Raw genomic sequence first — 9439 nt, 5'->3', positions numbered from 1 at the left:
CAGGCCAGCATCCTTAACTTATATGTCTATGCATTCCTTGGTGAAAAGGGCTTTGTCTGCCCATCATATCCTGGTAATATTATCTTCCCATTTACAGGGTTCCATAATTGAATTTATATTTAATGAAATTACACAGGATCACCTCAGGGCATCCTGGGGGCAAATGAATATGTGTATTGTGAACCCAATCTCAAAATAACATAACAAAACCTCACAAAAGGGCATTCAGATTACCTGCCCTCTACAGTTACAAAAGCAGCTCATACTGTAAATACAGTTATCATTTGAGCAATGGTAGCATTATTATTAAAGCAAAATATTTCCCTCTGTACAATGCCTTAACTGTCTATCGTCTCTACAGATGCCATTTACAGTACCTGTTCTGGCTCTGCAACTACTGGAAGTGTTTTAATAGTGGTATAAATTAGATGAGAATTACTTATTCATCTCTATTAAAACAAGAAGTAACACTTCTCAAAAGGTGAGGCACCATACTCTAACTACTATACTCCATGTAATGAAGCTAGCTAACCAGCATCAACCAATGTCATCTGCCAAAATGTACAATCCCTCAGACACTCATTGTTTCTAGATTTTACTAGGGGATAACATCTGTGGATGCCTTATGTTAATAGCCAAGATTACTGTAAACTTGTCTGCTTACCACATTTGCCACATAGCTGTGTGTAAACTTTGTTGCAACTTAGACAGTCTGATTTTTCCAATATTTACACATATGAAATCTCATTGAACTTTGCATAACATTATTTTCTGTACTAATCTACACTTTACCCATCAAGGTATACAAATAATTTGAGAAAAGCAGCATATAAATTTTTACATAATCCAGTATATTTGTAACACTGCAACTTGAACAAAACAAAGGTTTTTTTTTTTACTATTTATAATTATAACAATTATCTATCAAGGTAAAAACATATACAGACAATTTAAAGTAATATTAGTGTATTTGTTAACATGAGGCCTGATTCAGTGATGGACATAATGATGATGTTTACGCAAATGAGTGATTAACTATAATTTGCGCATGCATCTGAGTCACTCTGCGCATGTGTCAAGTTTTATTTTCATTGTTGCTTGCAGTGAACACTTATTCAAAAGTGATTGACAGGTAGGTACCATGTTGTGGGTGGTAATAGGAGTGGCTATCTAAAAGTAGGAGTGTTGAGACCATTTTCAGGGCCTGTCTCAGCCTGTGACTGTTATCCCAAATGCAGTAAAATTTGCTCTGGCGTCTTAGTACCAATGTCCTTTCTGTGCATCCATTAGGGTTACTCAGAAGGTTGATGATCGACTGATCTGTGAGCGATGCTACATCTTTGTACACTGTTGCTTGGATTTGCGAGACCACTAATGGGCGTCTGAATACATATCCCATCAGCTTCATTATTTGCATAGCTTTGCACAGCAGCTGTGTACAAATTTGCAGCTGTGTTGGCATTCACATTATCTGTTGGCAACATTTGTAATTAAAGTTGACAACATTGTTAAAAAATACATCAACTCTTCCATCTATAACATTGCTAATAAACACTCTCACCAATTCTTCCATCTACAACATTGCTAATAAACACCCACACCAACTCTTCCATCTACAACATTGCTAATAAACACCCACACCAACTCTTCCATCTACAACATTGCTAATAAACACCCACACCAACTCTTCCATCTACAACATTGCTAATAAACACCCTCACCAACTCTTCTATCTACAACATTGCTAATGAACACCCACACCAACTCTTCCATCTACAACATTGCTAATAAACACCCACACCAATTCTTCCATATACAACATTGCTAATAAACACCCACACCAACTCTTCCATCTACAACATTGCTAATAAATACCCACACCAACTCTTCCATCTACAACATTGCTAATAAACACCCTCACCAACTCTTCCATCTTCAACATTGCTAATAAACACCCTCACCAACTCTTCTATCTACAACATTGCTAATAAACACCCACACCAACTCTTCCATCTACAACATTGCTAATAAACACCCACAACAACTCTTCCATCTACAACATTGCTAATAAATGCCCAATCCAATTCTTCCATCTACAACATTGCTAATAAACACCCTCACCAATTCTTCCATCTACAACATTGCTAATAAACACCCACAACAACTATTCCATCTACATTATTGCTAATAAACGCCCAACTCAACTCTTCCATCTACAACATTGATAATAAACACCCACACCAACTCTTCCATCTACAACATTGATAATAAACACCCTCACCAACTTTTCAATCTACAACATTGCTAATAAACACGCAATCCAACTCTTCTTCCTGCAACATTGCTAATGAACAGCAGATATTGTGGGCATACTATGTGAGATTTCTCACAGTGTATAAGCCCTAATATCTGTGCTCCTCCCCTCAGCAGAAGATATTTCCCCCTTCATTTCCTGTGAAGGAACAGAGCAAATGTCTGTTGGTCAGGCATGGCTGGGCATAAAATTCCTGATGCGGCTGACTTTTAACTTACCAAATATCGCATCAGGCGGACATGCTGGATGAACCAACTTGCCTGACCGATCGATATTTTAGCAGTGGTCAGCCACACACACAGTGCATCTGGTGGATTGCCTGATAATTGTATAGTGTATGACCAGCATAAGAAAAACACACTCTTCAAACATTCCTACAGCAATAAAAGGAAATATTAGAGAGAAAAAATGTATCTGAGTACTAACAACAACAACAAGTTTGTGTTAATAGTAATCAACATAAAATGAAATTCAGCAAAACTGTTACTCCCATCAAGGTAATGAGAAAATTCAATAACTACAAAAGTAAAATTCCCACAAATTGCAATATACACCAAATTTTCCATCATAGTGCATTGGTGTATGGGGCCAGATAGGAGAGGCATTGACATGGTGGACGGTGTTTATTTTTGGGGCTATTCTTTGCTTTCCTGATGGGAGCACAGGCATAGTCACTCTGCAAATCTGGCCAAGGTGAACTATCAATTTGTTGATATAAACAAAGAGTTGTGAAAACAAAAAATTAGCATCCCAAATTAGGTGAATTAGTTTGCACAGAATTTCTGTGGTTTAATACATCTCTAGTCATAATTTATCCCAAAGAAAACAAACATAGTACAAGTAACAAATTCATGATTACAGTAATGCAAATATTTAATTAATGCAGAAAAAAATATTTCAAAGAAGGTGAAATAAGTTAAAAATTGGGGTCTAAAAATAAAATATTTTTTCTGCCAATGTATAGTGCATGCCACACCTATTGCCCCACATCACCACTGCCCACCAATGTATAATGCATGCCACCCCAATTTATTACCCACACATCCACTGCCCAGCAATGTATTTTGCATGCCACCCTATTGATCTCCCCACACCACCACTGTCCACCAATGTATAGTGCATGACACCCCTATTGATTGCCCAACACCACCACTCCCCACCAATGTATTGTGCATGCCACCCCTATTGATTGCCCCACACCACCACTGCCCACCAATGTATAGTGCATGCCACCCCTGTTGATTGCCCCACACCACCACTGCCACCAATGTATTGTGCCTGCCACCCATATCATAAAACGTTATAAACAACAAAAGGTTAAAACATTTTAATTTAAAAACTTTTTTATATATACATATGAAGAATAAATACAGATACTCATTATATTACCAACATGTGGAAATTACTATTTAAAAAGGTACTTTCAACCCCGTTAGTATAAGGGGTAGCCATCCAGTCATTAGTATTCCAAAATGTTCATATGTTTAAGCATGTTACCACGTGATGTCCATAATTAAATCCATATATGGCTTGTATATTGAAGATCATTTTTTCCATTGTTTGGCATTGTCCCAAGGCAAAGTTGCCCTTTAGGTCCCAAGACAAGGTTGCCCTTCAGGTAAGTTTTTTTTTAATTTAGAACACCTGCTTTTAAACTTTAATCACTCTTGACTACATACACTAAAAACCATTCATTGATATAAAAAAGGTACACATTCATTTAAAAACACAACATTATAACACTAACATACTAATTTCTAAAAACATTTAAAAACAGCTAACTAGGAACACAAAGGGAAAATCTAAAAAACAAAAAAACAATGAACATTATAAAAAATATTAAAATGCTTATGAAATAGACAATGTCTTTTTCATATGGAAGGGGGATGAACAGACACTTCAGAAATTCTTGAACTATATTAACAACTACAATTTAACATTCACGACTGAATACAATCAAACCAATGTGAATGTTTTTTATTTCATGCTATACATTGAAGACCACCAACTACACACAAAAACATACACCAAACTTGTAGATGTAAACAGCTACATCCTTTATAGCAGTGTCCACCACCCTAATTGGCTTTGAAGCATACCAGTGAGCCAATTCACCAAAATTAGGAGAAACTGCACAAAAATAGAGCATTACAGATTCCAGAGTCGAGATATAAAAGAACAATTCCTAGCCAAGAAATATGACAAACAGATGGTAATTGAGGCATGTCAGAAAGCAGAAAAGCTGGATAGGGACACACTACTCACATATAAAGGTAAAGAGAAAAAAGGAAGTAACTCCTTCAAAACTGTGTTTGTCACCCAATACAATAAAGACACAAGAAAACTGAAACAGATCCTGAACCAACACTGGCATGTGCTGCTACAAGACAAGACTATAGCAGACATATTACCAAATAACCCTAAGATCATATACAGAAAGGCACAAGACTTAAAACAGCAATAAATGAGGAACCACATCAAAAGTGATAAATTGGTTCAAACTACCTTATATCACACCAGTGTCAGAGAAGGATGTTATCATTGCAATACCTGTCACAACTGTAGGAAAGGACACACCACTACCAAAAGAATAGAACAGTTCAAATCTAATTCCATGAATGCAACTCACTGATAGAAAAGAACAGGAGAGCAGAGACTTCGAGAGGGTACTTAATAGAGAGGAGCTCAAATGGATTTTTATGCTGAATCCCTGTGGCCTTAACATAGATAATGAAATTAAGGCAGTAATTACCAATTGATGTAAACAAGGTAAACTTGTACTGTAATAGTAGATCTGACCTCGCCCTCTTTTTAGAGGGAATGTTGTTGGTCCAAATTGGCAAATAATAACAAGATAACCTATTCAACAACAGTGGTAACTACCATATTATCAGTAACATCATATATGCCTAACAATCATGAAGACAATAAACGAATGTACAGACAGGACTCTCTAGAAAACATGGTAGGGTTCACTGACATAATGTCACTAAAACCATCTATCACTGAAGAAATATATTTTCCTAACCTAAAATGGCATCAACACCATCATAACCATTTCCAAGTTGGCTCCTGTATATAATACATATGATTCCCAGAACTAATATGGCACCTAGCATAGACAGCACCGCACTTAGATTCCTATATAAGGCTACTACATCCAATATGGTGCATGCTGATTCCCTGAGGAAGGCTGAATGTCTGATATGCATTGGAAGCTACAGCTTTATGAATTACACTGTATACCAACCACCGCCAGTAGTTAATTACAAGTTCCCACGAGTTGATTGAGTCGAGCAGCCAGATCAAAGCAGAGAACCAGGGTCCGCATTGTCTCGCGATAGCACAGTCACCCCAGAAGTCTTGCGGCATGCCGGTGAGTATCCTACATTCCAGCTAGCATGTGATCCTCACACACATTCACATAGAGGCACAGCAGACAGTGAACAGAGGACACAGAAGATAACTGGATTGCTCACCAGGAGGAGAGCGCAACAGGACACTTGGGTAAGTTGAGCACCTGGGGGACACAGGATGCCACTCCGCCAGACACAGCCCCTAAACACTCATCACTCATTAACTTTTTTTGGGCACTTTTTAAATCTCTCACAGAGACTTCCTAATACATATGGTGTATGATACATACCCCAATGAAGTCTATTCATGACTTTTAATATTAGTAATGTACTTAACTGAGTAGGAGCATTGTGACTCCTGATAGACTCAGCACATGAATAAAATAAACATAATTAGGACTTAAAACTTGATCTCCATATATTTCTTACATATTCTCTGTATATCATGTATGTACCATGGCCACCACCTTACCGAGGGTGGCCATATTAGTCCATGTACTACACTTCACTTGAAACATTGGTATACTATGCTATGTAACGTGGTTTAGTCATATATTTAAAGTTTTTTCTCTGTTTATAGATATGGCTGAGATAAATCGGCATTTCTGGACTGGCTTCATTGAAATATATGAGTCCAGTGAGTTCCTCTGGAGAGTTAAGTCCAAAGATTATTAGAATAAAATGTAAAAAAATCAGGCTTACGTAGAAATGTTGAATTACAGCAAAAGGCATGACAGTGATGCTGACGTGAAATGGGTCATGAAGAAAATCCAAAATCTGAGAACCATCCTCACCAAAGAACATAGAAAACATAAAAAATCCCTACATTCAGAAGCAGGGGCAGATGAGGTCTATAAACTATTATTATGGTATTTCAATCAGCTAATGTTCACCATCAGGCAAGAAGCATAAAGACCATCATGCTGTAGATTGGACCCATATTGTGGAGAGCAGTTTGAAGAGGAGGAATCAGAAAGTCTGGATTTGGTAAGTAGAGACATAGGCCCTCATTCAGAGGCAGTCGCAAGAAGCGAGCGCTCGCTCTGAATGAGGACGGCTGCTTGTTTTTTTAAGTGCAGCCTCCTGGTCGCTAGCTAAGCTGCGGGTTACCACCCATAGCTTTAGCGACCGACCAGGTTGATGGTCTTGACCATCACGACCATCGGGGCTTGCAACAAGACCCTAAGGTTGGGTCTTGGCAACTGCAAGCCCCAGGGAGCTTCCTGCTCTGATCGAGCAGGAAGCTCCCCACTGACATCACTGCTGATGTCAGTGTGGCCACCCACAAAATGGCAGGCATTCCTTAAGGAACGCCTCCGTTTGTGAAACCACCCCCCGCCACGCCTACAAAACAGGGCGAGCTGTCGATCAACATCGACAGCCACCCTTTTTATAGTGAGCTCCGGAGCAAGAGAAATTCTCTCTCACTCCGAGGCTTGTGCATGCACAGTGTGGCCACTGCACGTGTGCAGGGCATAAACATCGACCCAGTTGCGAGCACTCAGCACTTGCGACTGGGTCTGAATGAGGACCATAGTGCATCCACACCATGTACAATGTTCAGTTTAAATTAGAATAGTTCAAAATATATTTTAGGCCTGTATTTTAAACTGTCTTGCTGCCAAAGTACTGCCTCCACTCCATGCAGGGCATAGCATGCAAAGGCAAGCCACTCTATCTTATCCACACGCAGGTTGATGGCTGTGTGAAGTATCCTGAAGTGATTGCTGAGAATGCCAAATGCATTCTACACTTTATGACATGCCCTAGGGAGCCAATAGTTGAAGATATGTTTTTTTCTTGCTAAGCCCCCTTTGTGCATATGGCTTCATGAAGTGCTTGTGCATACAAAGGTCTCATCTGCAACAGACTCAAAATTTAGCCCGTACTTGCATTCCCCAGCAGTTGGTAGCTTTAGCTTTTTCATAAAACATGGTCTCCTTGAAGGACCCTCCATCAGAGGCACGGCCATTCTTGCCAACGTCCACAAATATAAATGCATTGACGATGGCCATCATGACAATGCTGAAGAATCATTTATAGGTATAATACAAGGATCCACTGTAGGCAGGTGGCGTTATCCTCATGTGTTTACCATGAATATCTCCCCCTGCAGTTAGGGAAATTCCACCTTGATTCAAACCCCTCAGCAATACTTTTCCATTCCTCCGCATTTGAAAGGAACTAGAATGAAAAAAAATAAACTAAATTAAAAACATGAACCTTAATTAACTATATTATTTTAACGACATCAACGCCTGACCTGGATCTAGACACTGCCACTAATAACCCAACAGGAGTAGTGGAAAGTGAGGTGGAAATCACTACATCATAGCCACTAAGCAAAACCAAATGAAGGATGACCTCCAACAAAAGCAAGCCGTACAACGGCCTCATCAGAGCAGTTTCTAAAACATGCAGAAGAGGTTCTTCAGAGACCACCAGAGAAATTTGACATCTTTGTATCTCATGCGGCTAGCCAAATGCGCAAAATGGATCCAACACAACACCTCAACTTTAAGCGTTTGGTATATGATGCTGTGGTATGTGGTCTCAGTTTAAAATTAACTGACTATTGTGCCACAGTGTCACAAGAGCCAAGACACCCCCTCCCTACCCCAACCTATCCCACCACCAATATTCCCAACCCTCCACAGCCACCCACCTATCCAGTTTCCACAATCAGTGCTACGGCAACTGCCAACCCAACAGCACCCACCCCTATATCCAACTCCTACTTCTAGTGAAATTTACTTGGCTGTGCTGAGTACTCAGGCATCTTTTGAAGACGACAACTGATTTTATAATTAAGAATTAATGTTTAAATACGGTATGCAGCCAGGAAGCCGATGGTCGAAATGCCGACCACCGGCTTCCCGACTGTGCAATACTGACAGGGGACTAGCGATAGGCATTGAAATCCCAGTGCCTATCATTATCTCCATGCCGGGAGCCCGACACCTGGCATACCAAACAAAAGTAAGCCGGACAGCCGTGTGGGGAGAGGGTTAGGGGCTCCCAGGGGGGGACTTCGGGTCGGGCACCCCCCTAGGAGGAGAAGGAGTAGGCTAGGGGAAGGCTGCGGGGACATGAGGGTTAGGTTTAGGCACTTATAGGGGGGGTTACGGTTAGGCACTAGCGGGGAGGTTAGGGTTAGGCACCCCTAAGGAGGGTTAGGGTTAAGGGGGAGAGGGTTAGGTTAGTTAGTTTACTTACCTGTCGGGATCTTCACTGCTGCCAGTCTTCTGGTGTCGGGATTTGAATCACTGGACATAGGTATGGTGGTCATTCATACATATCCCTTTATATACCCCTTTTATGGTGTGTTTTATTAAAAATTGTTTTCAAGAACACAAATTTTACACATTATTGGGAATGTTTGAATAGAAAAAAAGAATTTAAATGAAAACATGTGTTGTGTTTTTAATTGCACAGTGGGCAGCACCATTTTGGTGGACTTCAGTGTTGGGTCACACTCATTGGTATACATATATTGTTTGGCAGCATATACCAATTGGGGCAGAAGCATATAAATTTAGGGGACACACATTGGTGGGAAGCAGCATATAACACTGGGGGCAGCAGCCTATAACATTGTTATAAATCGAATATTTTTTTACCTTAAAGTACTGCTGCCTGAGGAAAGTAAAGATAGCTTTGAAGATCTCTGGGAGGATGGGGCGTAAAGCTTGAAAGGAGATGAGGGACCCAAACTTCAGGTCAGCCTGGAACCTCAAGGTAGCGATTAGCCTCTTCTCAGCAGGTATGG

At 40.0% G+C, this 9439-nt stretch overlaps 1 pseudogene; it reads left to right on the top strand.

Annotated features, from left to right (window-relative positions):
• Window positions 1-6252: 6252 nt before the first annotated feature.
• On the top strand, window positions 6253-8414 carry LOC148524660 (uncharacterized; annotated as a pseudogene).
• The last annotated feature ends 1025 nt before the right edge of the window (window positions 8415-9439 follow it).

This window comes from Taudactylus pleione, unplaced genomic scaffold (assembly GCF_031769625.1).
Source record: "Taudactylus pleione unplaced genomic scaffold, aTauple2 ptg000117l, whole genome shotgun sequence".
Lineage (NCBI taxonomy): Eukaryota > Metazoa > Chordata > Amphibia > Anura > Myobatrachidae > Taudactylus > Taudactylus pleione.
The sequence above is the reverse complement of the archived record's forward strand: the minus strand, read 5'-3'. Positions and strand labels throughout refer to the sequence as shown.